At 36.1% G+C, this 14,742-nt stretch overlaps 1 non-coding gene across 1 annotated transcript; it reads right to left on the reverse strand.

Annotated features, from left to right (window-relative positions):
• Positions 1 to 13,185: 13,185 nt before the first annotated feature.
• Positions 13,186 to 13,289, reverse strand: LOC112408269 (U6 spliceosomal RNA). Its single transcript, XR_003004916.1, has one exon. It is a non-coding gene; the product is annotated as a U6 spliceosomal RNA (small nuclear RNA).
• Positions 13,290 to 14,742: the final 1,453 nt, after the last annotated feature.

Genomic DNA, 14,742 nt, shown 5'->3' on the forward strand with positions numbered 1-14,742 from the left:
GCTGAAATCCTGCTTTCCTTCTGGGGGTCTGGGATTTTGGTACATGCTAAGCAGAGGGTGCCTACATGATCAGCCCCCAGTAAAAACCTTGGATGCGGAGTCTCTAGTGAGCTCCCTTCGGTAGAAACACCACACACGTGTTGCTGTATTTTCTCTTCAGGGAAGAACATGCTCTGTGTGACCTCTCATAGGAGGAGGTGAGCACAAGGAAGCCTGCACACAGATTCCCCTAGAATGCCTGTGTCTCTTCCCCTTATGATTAAGTCTTAGCTGTGAATACAACTGTATGCTGAATCCTGTGAGTCTTTTTAGAGTCTGTAAACATGGAGTGGTCTTGGGCATCCCAACACACCTTTGCAATATTTTACATTTTTTAAAGAAACAACAAACTGTAAAAAAAATAAAAATGTGCTGTAACTGCTGATTTATAGTTTTTCATCACAGAGATTGATCAGATTTTATCTCATCATTCTCACAGGCAAATAGGTCAAACTTTATTTCTTTTTCCAGTGTTACAGTAGTAGCATTTCACAGTCCCTAAAATATGATAGGACATCAGAGATATCTGGTTTCAGTAGAAATATTGAATAAAGAAAATGAAAATTTTGAAAAGAAACTCTGTTGTGTGAATGGTATAAATTTTAATCCAAATAAGGTTAAGAGTGGCCCTTTATAACTATTCAGCCCAGAGGAGGGAAAAATGTAGCTGAGCTGGTAAATGTGTAACAGCTGGCAAGCCTCTGTTGCCAGCTCTTACTTTAGATTACTCAGAGTCCTGGTTCTATGAAGTGTAACTCTGAATCTCGAAGAACCTTCAGAGGAGATTTTTGAAACTTCATTTCCTTTTCATTTTCTTGGGCTCATTCAGTTAGTAAAAGCAAAAGAAACTGTAACTTAAAAGAAGGTATGTATGGTGATGAATAACAAGTTAGAAAAGCAGAGAGCTGCAGCTCTTGGTGTAATGAGTTTTAAGCTGATGCCTTAACGTTGCCAGTTAAACTATTGTGAAAACTTGCCATTGACTATTTGCATGCTGGCTTATTTGGAAGAGAAAGTCTGAAAGCCAATTAAATAAATCTGAAATGGTTGTATTCCTGAACTATCTCAAAGTACCTATTTATAAATATGCTGGGGCTTGGAAATACATTTTTAAAATGTTAGTAACAGATTTCAAAATCCTATGAATTTTATTATTATTTCATTGAAGGAAACTGTATTACAGATTTTGCTGTACTAGAAAATAGAAATTAAAAATAAAAACTCAGTTTGCATAATGCAAAGGGCTGTCTCTAGTTGCAGACTGCTTGCTTTCCCAGACTTCATCCTCCTGTCTCTATTCCACCCCATGTTAGTATTAACTATTAAGTTATCAAAGGACTGGAATGACAATGCTCAACTAACTTAACCTGACCTGAGTGTGAATGGAAAAGTTATGGTTGTCTGTAGTATAAAACATTTATACATTTCTTTTCTAGTGTTTTGAAGTGTTAGGTATAACTATAAGAACCTATTTTATTGCCCTTGTTGCACAATTAATTCAATCAGTCAAAATGTGCCCACTGATACTTACCAACAAAAACCCATATCAGTAATTTCCCCATGAATGCACAGGATTCCACACATTTTTTTCCCTAACCAGTGAGAATTCTTACCTTTATTTTCATGCGTTACTACATTTAAAATTCTTTGCCTCTTCCTTGAAACATATGTCTGTCTCCCTGACCTCAACCACTTTTCTCCAGCGGTTGACAGAGGAGTATTGTAGATGTGCTTGATTGAAGAGCTGTATTTTATGGAAATAACAGCTTTCTCTTGTGTATACCCTCCCAAATTTCCTGGCTACTCTGAGGAAAAGCACCATCATGCTGAACCCTTGGCCACTACTCTGATTTCTAAGTGTTATATGATTCACCCACCATGTCCAATTCTCTCCTTTCTGTCCATTTGTAGGAGAATGTACTTCATGCTTCCAGCAACTTCATGGCTCTCCCCTTTACTCAGCTTCTCTCTCATTCACTGATTATATATATCTTGCTGCAAGAATTATTTCACATAAAAATATATATTCTATTTTTTTCCTGCTCAGAAACTAAGAAAATCAACACCAAATAACATATATATATAAGTCCAGTGAGCCCCAATCTTCAGTCATTTGAGTAGGGCCTTCATGATTGTTGCTTTATCTGTATTCTTCCTTTATTGTTATTTACTTAATGATTTTATTTAAATCAACTCCCTAACTGGGGTTGCCTATTTCTAATTTAAATAAGCTCACTGCCTCTTGTAACCTTTGTCTGATAATATTGGTACAATTGTGGAGTTAATGTCCTCATTAGAATTTTTTTATTTTAATTTTTTAATTATTTTTTATTGAAGTATCGTTGATTTGTAATGTTGTATTAGTTTCAGGTGTATGACAAAGTGATTCAAATATATATATATATTCTTTTCCAGATTCTTTTCCCATATAGGTTATTACAAAATTTTGAGTATAGTTCCCTGTGCTACACATTAGGTCCTTGTTGTTTATCTATTTTATATATAGTAATCTGTATATGTTACTCCCAAATTCCTAATTTATCCCTCCCTCCTACCTTTCCCCTTCGGTAACCGTAAGTTTGTTTTCTATGTCTGTGAGTCTGTTTCTGTTTTGTAAATAAGTTTATTTGTATCATTTTTTAAGATTCCACATATAAGTGATATCATATGTTATTTGTCTTTGACTTACTTCACTTACTGTGATAATCTCTAGGTCCACCCATTTTGCTGCAAATGGGATTATTTCATTCTTTTTTATGGCTGAGTAATATTCCACTGTGTGTATATGTCTGTGTGTGTGTGTGTGTGTGTGTGTGTGTGTGTGTGTGTGTACCACATTTTCTTTCTTTTTTTGTATCTTGGTTATTGTAAAGAGTGCTGCAAGGAGCATTGGAGTGAATGTATCTTTTCAAATTATGGTTTTCTCCAGATATATGCCCAGGAATGGGATTGCTGGATAATGTGGTAGCTCTACTTTTAGTTTTTTAAGGAATCTTCATACTGTTCTTTATAGTAGCTGTATTGATTTATATTCCCACCACCAGTGTAAGAGAGTTCCCTTTTCTCCACACCCTCTCCAGCATTTATTATTTGTAGACTTCTTGATGATGGCCATTCTGAGTGGTGTGAGGTGATACCTCATTATAGTTTTGATTTGCATTTCTCTAATAATTAGTGATGCTGGGCATCTTTTCATGTGCCTTTTGGCCATCTGTATGTCTTCTCTGGCGAAATGTCTATTTAGATCTTATGTGCATTTTTTTTCCTTTTTTTGCGGTACGCAGGCCTCTCACTGCGTGGCCTATCCCTCTGTGGAGCATAGGCTCCGGACGCGCAGGCTCAGCAGCCATGGCTCACGGGCCTAGCCGCTCCACGGCACGTGGGATCCTCCCGGACCGGGGCACGAACCCGTGTCCCCTGCATCAGCAGGCGTACTCTCAACCACTGTACCACCAGGGAAGCCCTTCTGTGCATTTTTTGATTGGGTTGTTTGTTATTTTGATATTGAGCTGTATGAGCTGTCTGTGTATTTTTGAGATTAATCCCTTGTCAGTTGCATCATTTGCAAATATTTTCTCCCATTCAGTAGGTTGTCTTTTCATTTTGTTTATGGTTTCCTTTGCTGTGCAAAAGCTTTTAAGTTTAATTGGGTCCCATTTGTTTATTTTTGTTTTTATTTCCATTACTCTAGGAGACAGATCCAAAGGATAGTGTTGTGATTTACGTTAAAGAGTGTCCTGCCTATGTTTTCCTCTTGGAGTTTTATAGTGTCCAGTCTTACATTCTGGTTTTTAAATTTTCTAATATACATTGAATTAAACAACATTTGAAATGTAAAACTATCTTATACAGCTCTAGTCACACTGGAATTTATTGAACCTTGTATTTAAATTACCTATTTATAATTTTGAGTCTTCCAATGTTTTTTTCCCTTATTTGAACTCTTCTTTCCCATCTCCCCAAAACAGGTGTTCACTCATGACCCTTCAGATCTATGCAATCTGGCTTAAGTCAACTCCTCTGACCCTACTCTACTGATCTTTCAGTTTTTTTCCTTCTGTACTTCATACTTGCATACTATAATATTCTAAATTTCACTTATTTTTATTTTCCAGTAGTTTAAAGGTTTTACATAAGTATTTGTGGATTTGCTCCCCCATCCCTCATGCTTTATAGTCTTTCTCAAAAGTCTTAGCTTCCAGAGGACAGAGATAATTATTGTTTAGTTCCGTGATATCTCTCCCCTACCTAATACAAGGATCTATACCCCCATAGACTTCTAATGATACTGATAGGCTAATAGCTGTATAATGGATGGATGGACAAGGCCACAATGTTTGATCTTTATGTTTTTACAGCTTTTGTTGGGGAAATAGAATCATTTCTGTGGTATACAAATTAGGACTCCTTGATTTTTTTCAGGCCAGATTAACAGCATATATAAAAAGTTTAAAGGTAAGGGAAAACATGGAGTGTTGGGGACATGGAAAGAAGCTCAGAGTATCTGGAGCACAGAATGTGAGAGCAAGTGGGGAAAGGTATCATTGGGGAGGTAAGCAGGGACCATGTCACACAGGGCCTCAGAATTTGCACTAAAGAGTCTGGATTTGGTCCTAAGAGTCAGTGATGAGCAATTGAAAGGTGACATGTTATATAGGAGATGGAGAGAGGTGGCCCCAAAGAAGAGCCAGAACTGAAAACTGATAGGGCCTTCATTGTCCTGAGCCCTGAGAAGGCATCTAGGCTGTAACACAAAGGAACAAGCACATCCAACTCCTTTAGTAAGAAACTGAAAGAAAAGATTATTAGACAATGAAACTAAGAACATTGAGGTCAGTCCTCTCATTTCAGTCTAGTCAGGAACCTCAGATAATCAGGGAGATAATCTTTTTTTTTTTCGGTACATGGGCCTCTCACTGTTGTGGCCTCTCCCGTTGTGGAGCATAGGCTCCGGACGCACAGGCTCAGCTGGCTCACGGCCCCAGCCTCTCCGCGGCATGTGGGATCTTCCCGGACTGGGGCACGAACCCATGTGCCCTGCATCGGCAGGCGGACTCTCAACCACTGCGCCACCAGGGAAGCCCAGGGAGATAATCTTTATTGGAAAGTTTTCATATTTGGAAGTTATATTGTATGCCAAAATATCTCAGAGAAAGCACTAGTATTACAAAAAATTATTAAATTTTATTGTTGCAATGATGTACAAGTCATTTAATAGTGAGCATGATATCAAAGAGCAAGTGCTATGAGTATCTATACAGAAGCTGAATTATTAAGAAAGAAAACAGAAAGGTTATCTACAGAAGATGACTGGAGATAGACTGGTTAAAAAAATAGTCCCAGGGCTTCCCTTGTGGTTATAATCACAGGTCCCAAGAGGAGAGGGCATGCCACACCATGTAGGGCCACATGGGGAAGCACCAGGGTCACTCAGGAAGAAGGAACAAGGAGAAAATGGGGCAAGAGCCTTTATTGTGGTTTCCACAGGAAGGAATGAGCAAGGCAGGGTAAGCCGCCTAAGGATTGGCTAGTTTGAATAATTTCAGTGCGCTCTGGGATGTAGGGACTGTCCCTAGTAGTCTGGTACCTAGCCCTGAAGTGATCAGGGCAGATGTATAGTGGCCCAGAGTGTGACAGCACTTTAAAGGAGGTGGTTGGGGTATGGGCTCTGAATTGGTCGGTTTGCATATAAAAGGCACACTCTTAGATGAGTTGTTTGCTATCTCTAGGAATTAGTTAGCCCTGGGAGGGACAGTCTCTTCAGGGTCAGCAAGGCCCTAAGAGAGCAAAGCATCAAATACAGAAACTAGAAAATGTGATGATTACAATGTACAAATGCATACAATTATACAAATTTAAACCAACAGTGAAATAAGAATTATTTCTTTACTCTCGTTATTGGCCTTATTTTATTACAGTCTTTTCTTATTTCATTGTAAGAACAAATATATTCAAATTACTACTTTTTAGCCTCCTTTTTTCATTTTTAGTTTAAAAGCTTAATCATGTTCAGAGCGTGATGGGCTTTGGCATATAGTACGTCCTCAAAGAATGTTAGTCCTCTTCCCTTGCCTTCCCTTTCCCTTTTTTCATTCATTTACTAAATATTTATTAAGAATTCTAGACACCAGGGATGCATCTTTTAGTCTTCACAAAGGGGACTATCTAATAGGGGATACAGATATTCAATAAATAACCACACACAGAATTAACAACTTGGCACCCTGAGATGTCAGAAGAAGGCACTGCAAGCAAGCATTATGCCCTCATTAGTCTGAATCCAAGACCACATTATGTAAATAACTTTTAATATTATTTAATACAGTTGAATTATTTATTTTTATGCATTTTGCAAAGTTTGGACTTGTCTTCTGAAGTTGGCAAGCAATAGAAATTTCTTTTAAAATTTGTATGTGACATATTAAAAATATATCATATGAAGAAATTTATGAACAAGATATAAAGTAGATTTCTGAATTAGGTGTTTCCATTATTCCCTTAAAACTGTTCTATTCTGTTGTATTTACTGGGTACCTACTCTATGCCCAGAAGTCTTTACTGGAAAATTCCAGGTAAAACAAAGTATAAAGTGTGACTAGTTTGATGACTTTGTGCTTTCCTTTGAAAAGGTGATTTGATTTTTGTTTCAGTGGCAATTATTGTCTCCTGATCTATTGGCATGACATACTAAACAATAACAAAACCTACATTTTAAAGCATAGATTCATTGTAAAAATTCTCTTCAGTATAAATATAAAAGAGAAACAATGATCAGATCACAGTATATAATATGTAATACGTGTTAATTAGAACTTCTGCCTTATGAGTTAATTGAAGTTTTCTAAATTATTACAGTGAGAAAGCCCTCTTATTATGGTATTTCATTTAATAAGATCATTACACAGAAGCTTTTCAGTAAGTTGGTTTTTCACGAAGTTTTATCCTTCCAACTAATACAATTTACTGACAAGTTAAACAAATGCAGATTAATTTTATAGGAACAAAGATTTTGAAAATAGACTAAAATTCTAATGATAGATACAAGGAGTATTTTATTCTGTTACTGTATTTTTGTAAGAAATAATAATATTTTGTTCCAAATCCAATTTGGAGTGCACTCAGAGGGGAAGACTTGATGAAGCACCAAATAGGTTGTATTATCCATGTCCCCAATCCCTTATTCACAATTGGAAGATCTAAAACATTTTGAAAACCGAAACATTTTTCATAAGTTTGGGGCAAAGTCATTTGGTGGCAAAACCTGTTCTGAATTAATAAGGTTATTTGTATCTTTACTTACTCTCCTTGAAGGTAAATATTCATACTTATGCTACAGAAATATTAATGTGTTTTTTGGGGGGGTGCTGAACCAGACCATGGTGGGAATATTAAATATGTGCCATTTACATGCTGTCATATTCTGAAATTTATTTAAAATTCTGAATTTTGAATACAGCTATCCCCAAGAGTTTCAGATGAGGGTTTGTGGGCCTAATTCAGTGTGTATGTGTGTTCATATCGCTTGTGTGTTTTTGTTTAAACATCCTTACTGGAGTATAATTGCTTTACAATGGTGTGTTAGTTTCTGCTTTATAACAAAGTGAATCAGCTATACATATACATATATCCCCATATCTCCTCCCTCTTGCGTCTCCCTCCCACCCTCCCTATCCCACCCCTCTAGGTGGTCACAAAGCACAAAGCTGATCTCCCTGTGCTATGCAGCTGCTTCCTACTAGCTGCTTGCATGTTTTGGTCATAGGGCCATGAACTGTTTCCCCTTCTTTGTTTAATATTTAATTTTACTAAGTTTTGTGACTCCTGTATTAATTTTTCTTTAATTAACTTGAAAGAATGCAATAAAGTTACTGGACCAACATTTTAAGACAAATCTTGGTGGTTCCCTGTGTAGGGGGCACTGAAGGTACAAAGATAACTAAGACCCAAGTTACTGCACTCCAGTGAGGACAGATATGAAAAAAATAATAGTGACACAGTGTGACAAATGCTGTTAAAGTGGTGTTCAATGTGCTTTTGGTTCAGAGAGAAGGGAACTACTATTTGCCTGGGGGAATTTGGTAAGGCTGCAGGGAAGAGGAGATTTGCCAGAAGGAAAGAAAGGAAAGGCAGTTCACGAGGTAATGAAATGGGAAAGAGTTACTCAATCCCAGTACTATTGGATCTCAAAACAAATGGGAACTATTAATATGGTCCCTTAAATAACTTGACATACTGTAACTCTTGCTAAAGTTTAAACTCTTCTCATTAGTATTGTTCTGTCAGCAGTGAGAGACATTGTTAAGCTTTTCGGCATCAATAGAAGTTCTTAAAGAAAAGCAGCCCGGGATTTGATATGTCATTGCATTGAAGCAGAATATAATGCTATTTGCGGGATTTATAATAATAAAATGCCAGTGCAGTTTGGATTATCTTCAAGGAGCCATCCTCAACCAAATGCCACATATCCCTGTCCCACAAGGCAGTTCCTTGGACGGGAATGACTGTGAGACACTTGAGTGCATTTTACTCATCCATAAAAGTCATATTAGTAAGGTAAATATAGGAGCCACTTTCTTCCTCATAAATGTAACCATCTGCCTGCAGTGGTGTGGTATTTAAAGCTCAGGTTAGGCTTGACAGTGCTGAAGTTCAACCTGGTATTTTCAAATGCTGAACTCCAAGAAGTGCCAACAGCAAAGATAGGATGATCTGTTGGGTGTCTTTCAAGGGAGGAAGATGACAATGTTGTTTTTAAGCTGTGGTGCAAAGGGAAAAGGTTATAGGCAAAACTAAACTAAAATAAAAATCTAAAAAATCCCCATTCCCATCTGCTAAGTTATTTTGGGGGAAATCTTTAACATTATTAATAACAGTGTCCCTAATTTTGCAGCTGGAGCCCCTTTTCACTTTGCATCATGGCTGACACAAATCACAGATAATCACTGTACAATAAATCATTTGAAAAATACATAGAGGCAATGAGCCAAGAAAGGTATTTAGCATTTAATCGAAGGTGACCTAGTGTTTTTCACCTACCATCTATAAAATGAAACATTCAATTTAATCACGAAGCAGTGTTAATTCAGAGGAAAAATGTTGATCCTTGCAACAAGCAGGTGGTTTGGAATAGATTAAAAAATACTGAACCAAGAGTTTAGGGGCCTGGTTTCCGGTTGGAATTCTGTAACTTCATAACTGATTCCCTTAGATAATGTATGCAAGTCCTGGGAATTTCAGATTATGCAAATGTAAAATCTACAAGGTTAGATTATATGGATTCTAAGGTCTCTTTCAACTTTAAATCTTATACTATAGGCTATGACCATGTATGGATCTAATAGTGTTGATACTTGGCTTTTAAGGTGGGTTATTTGCCTCACAGCTTCATTCTTTATGCAATTGTTAATAAAGTAATACTAGCTAATCTTTCATAAATGATGTCAGTTAAAACAGCTGACATACATAATCATCTCAATTCTTTACAGTTTTTGCAAAGTATGCCTAGCTTTCTGTCACTCAATGTATTACCTGAGGATAATTAGAGAATACATTATGCATAAAAGGAAACCATTTATCTGATAAAAAAAATGTAAAGCCCATACATATTATACCTTATTTGAGAAACCATTATAGCAGTAAAAAAAATCTTTGATAGCAGTCCATTTGTCATCTAGCCTAGGCCCCTTAGCAAACTCTCATGAGATCAATCCTGTGATAAATGAAGAGGCACTGAAATCTGTGTCAAAGTCTGACACATCATGCAAAACATCACTCACGGAGAACAGGTAAATCAAAAGACTGGGAATTGTCAATGCTACATCCCAGGTATATCTTTTCCAGCTTTAAAAAATAGATCCCATTGCTTTATTGTTAATTCATGCTCTTAAACACAGCTGCCTATCCCCCAAAACTTCTGCTGTCATATTTTTTTCCAGTTCTTAAACGACACGTATTATGCGCTTAAAACTATTTTAAGTGCATTACATATATTTGTTCATTTAATTATCACACCAACTTCTGAGTTGGTACTATTAGTACCTTCATTTTACACATGAGGGAACTCAGAACAGAGATGTTTAAGTAACTTGTACTGGTCACATAGCTAGAAAGTTGTTGAGCTGGGATTTAAGGCTAGGACTTGAAGGGAAATGCTGTAAACTTAACTAGTATGGTCCACTGCAGTGATGAAGAGCTGCTCAGATATATATCTGTCTGGTTTTCATGGTCTCATGTATAAATGTAGAACTGTTGTAGGTTGCCTACACATACGATATCTTTTGCAGTAGATTATTTTGGGTCGGTAATTTTAAAAATAAAAATTGTAGCAGAATGGAAACAAGGAATTTCTTTAACTCTAAAGTCCTTAAGTCCTATAACATGGTTTTGTTAAATGTGTTATTGATTAAGTGCAACATGAGGTAAAAGAAGCACTGGTTTTCTAGTCACTCTAAAGACACTGTCTCCAATAATAAATAGCAAAATTGTATATTCATGATTTTGTATCACTGTATGAACTTCAACACATTTTTTAATGTTTTTGAATATTGGTACACTTCAGGGACATACTTTAAAAAGTAGATATGACTAAGTGTATAATAATTCTAATGGGATATGACAAGACTTTCAATCTTTTATAAATGTTGTTTGATTAGATTGTGGAAAAATTTTTTATCATAATTTTTTTATCCATTTGTTAATATGAGCAGAAATCTCTTTTAGGGTCAATGGGTTAGATCCTTAGAGGTGTGTACCTCAAAAAGTTGTTGGTTGATGGTAAGCAAGTCACATAGTTTAAAAATTCAATTTTTACCCATTTGTTGAAGAAGGTCATGTTGATAAATATTTCGTGGGAAAGAATGATGGACGTATTATCACTAGAAGGAAGTACCATAAATTTCATGGAAATGTATTTTCGGGTGGCTATTTGACATAGTTTAAAAAACTGGAAAATTGATTAAAACACAGTATCAATATAAACATTTGTTTTGTAGCCCAAATTTCAGTGTGAACTTCTGGGGGAATGTCTTAAAATGTGGATGTGTTGTAATAGTTTGTGGAAATGGATTGGTATGATGATTGTTAGCTAATTTTCCAAGTGAAGTTCCCCTGCTCTCTCTGTTTATACAGTATTTCTAATGTAATAGGAAAGTTGAATCACAGTAGTGGGTTGTTAGTAGGAACAATTCCTTGCTTGTAAAAAACATAAAATATTATAAATATGTGGATATGGAAAAATAGTGATTTGAGTTCTTATGATATAATATCCCAAACCACAGCTGAACACTCCATTTTTTTTTTTTTTTTTTTTTTTTACAAATTCAGCCACTACCAGACTTTGCTGATAATCCCACTCTGAAGGGTAGACTTGTTAACCTCCAATGCCTAGAGCTGCACATCACTATTTTTTTTTTTAATGTTTCTCAAGTATTTTGCAAAGTCTAACTTTTGGGTTGTACTATTAACTCAATTTCACAAAACATAATGCTTATCTTTGGTAAAAACCAGCAACATTCATATTATTTCTTCAACTCTTAGCCTCCTGGCATGTCTCAGTTGTGAAAATAAAGTATTCTACTTTTATCTGAAAATATCTGTTTCATACTTTATGGATAATTTTATATGCCACCCAATATAATGCCAAGTTGGATTTTTAAAGTTAGAATTATTAGTAATACTACCATGCTACTACTATTAATGATAATGAGGATAATCACTGCTATGTAGTAGCATATTTTTAAAATGTAGTATTTTGGCTTAGGCTTTACTTAAGATATACATTAATATGCTCAATGTTTAGCATTAAAGCTTCCTAGTCTTAAAGGCACTTACATGTTTTAGGCCTCTTTGTTGATCCAAGTTAAAAAAACAGTATTTTTCCTTTTATACATATCATAGCTACAAATTAATAAAACTTCCAAGCTCAGAAACAAAAAGCCAATTATATTCAAAGATGGGAAATGCTTGGCAGGCATCCCACCTCTTTTCCTCCCATGCTCATGGCAGACATTAATCATTGATCATGGCCAGAGGCAGCCTCTGACCTCTCCTCAAAATAGTGCTCTAGGAGCCACAATCAGTCAGTCAGGGATGGTTAAGGGAGCAGACTTATCTATCATGAACAGATAAATAAAGATAGAGTGTGACACCTTATTATCCATAATTCTCTCCTATCTGTATCTATAAACCAATATGGATCCATTATGTACAAACTAAGTGAAGGAAATGAGTCATTAGTTTGTAAGAAAGCAAATGGAGAGACACAATCACGCAAAAGTTATTTTAATTTTTCTATGTCCTTTTGGACCTACAGAGAAAGCATGTCCCTATATGAAGCAATCAGTTTGGGAAAGGGAAGTTAGCAAGGATTTTAGCCTCAAGAATTCCTTCCACAGGAAATGTGGCATTGCAAACTTAAGGGCTGGGCTACTCAGAGGAAATCTGCGGCTGTGTTTCCATATGTCAGGGAAGCAAACCTTTGGAAGACCCCATACCCAGGCTGGCTAAGAATAGAAATGGGCTGTGTGGCAGTGAAACTGAAAATATTTTCCTCTTGTCCTTATTTATTCAGTTTTAGGGGGGGCCTTCCCTTTATAAATTATACATTCTTTTTTTTAACATCTTTATTGGAGTATAATTGCTTTACAAGGGTGTGTTAGTTTCTGCTTTATAACAAAGTAACTCAGCTATACATATGCATTTATCTCCATATCTCCTCCCTCTTGTGTCTCCCTCCCACCCTCCCTATCCCACCCCTCTAGGTGGTCACAAAGCGCCAGCTGATCTCCTTGTGCTATGTGGCTGCTTCCCACTAGCTATCTATTTAACATTTAGTAGTGTATATATGTCCATGCCACTCTCTCACTTCATCCCAGCTTGCCCTTCCCACTCCCCATGTCCTCAAGTCCATTCTCTACGTCCATGTCTTTATTCCTATCCTGCCCCTAGGTTCTTTAGAACCTTTTTTTTTTTAGATTCCATATATATATGTAAGCATATGGTATTTGTTTTTCTCTTTCTGACTTACTTCACTCTGTATGACAGACTCTAGGTCCATCCACCTCACTACAAATAACTCAGTTTCGTTTCTTTTTATGGCTGAGTAGTATTCCATTTTATATATGTGCCACATCTTCTTTATCCATTCATAAAAATATGGAACGCTTCACTTCACGTGTCATCCTTGCACAGGGGCCATGCTAATCTCCTCTGTATCATTCCAATTTTAGTATATGTGCTGCTGAAGTGAGCACAAATTATACATTCTTGATTGTAAGTTTTAATGGTGACCTATTTACAAGCATTAGAAATTGAAAACAGCTATTAAATTTGAAAATCTTTTTGTGTATGTTGGGGAAGAGTAGGATGAGCCTACTAGGAAAAGAATGTAGTATTTGATCTGTACCAAAAAATCCCAAACAAGCAAGCAAACCATAATTTCAAAGTATTAAACTGTAAGTTTAACAAGTAAGTGTTACATGCTTTCTTACTGGGGTCCCAGTAATAATCCCAGTATGCCTAGCATAACATAAACTCACTGTCTTAGCTTGGGCTGTCATGAAAAAAACACTATAGAATCAGTGGCTTAAACAACAGTGGTTTATTTTCTCACAGTTATGAAGGCTGGAAGTCTGAGATCAGGGTGCCAGCATGACTGGGTTCTATGAGAGTAGTCTTCCTGGCTTGTAGATGGCCACCTTCTTGCTGGGTCCTCATATGTCCTTTCCTTGGTACATGCACTGGGAAGAGGTCTCTCTCTCTCTCTCTCTCTTCCTATTCTTATAAGACCACTAATCCTATCATGAGGGCCCCACCCTCATGACCTAATTACACTCTTAACACCCCATCTTCAAATACCATCACATTGGTTGTTAAAACTTCAACATATGAATTGTGGAGGGTGAGCACAGACATTCAGTCTATAACACTCTCAAAGGATTACTTTGATTGGTTAATCTTAAAAAACAGGTGTTTCAAGTTTTACTCACTCCCAACAATTAATTTGAGAAATATATAAAGTTTTCTACCAAGAAAATTGGAGGATGATAAGAAAAACTGTTAGAATTTTAAGAGAGTACTTTAAGAGTATAGTAAGGTGATCAGATATAAAACTCAATATACAAAAATCAATAACTTTCTTAATATTAGCAATACTCAGTTAGAAAATGTAATGATAAAAGGGATCTCATTCATAATAGCAACAAAATCCATTTTATACTTAGAAATAAATAGGAAATGTGCAAGATTTTTATGAAAAGGGTGTTTAAAAATCTACATAAATAAAATGTTATTCCATATTTCTCAATGGGAAAACTCAACATTGTGAAGATGTTGACGAGCTGGTTCTCAAGCACGTATGAAAGAAAGAACAGCAATGCTTAGCAAGTTACATTTTTAGAAAAGAGAATCATGGGATTTGAACTACTACTAATAAGAAGAACATAATATAAGGCAATTTAAACAGTGCATTTTGGCATAGGAATAGACAAACACATTGGTAGAAAAAACTAGAATGGAAATCCAAAAATATAGTTTAAGTAAAGATGTCATCTCTAATTAGTAAAGTGTTCAAAGCTTCTCAATTCATCACATTATGACAACTGGCTCTCCTTTTGGGAAAAAATTAAACTCATTGTTCATATCATAAGCAAAGATACCTTTTGGAGAGACTAATGAGAATAAATGTTAAGAACAAATTATAAAAGT

The sequence above is a fragment of the Neophocaena asiaeorientalis genome, unplaced genomic scaffold (assembly GCF_003031525.2).
Source record: "Neophocaena asiaeorientalis asiaeorientalis breed wild unplaced genomic scaffold, Neophocaena_asiaeorientalis_V1.1 scaffold116, whole genome shotgun sequence".
Classification (NCBI taxonomy): Eukaryota; Metazoa; Chordata; class Mammalia; order Artiodactyla; family Phocoenidae; genus Neophocaena; species Neophocaena asiaeorientalis.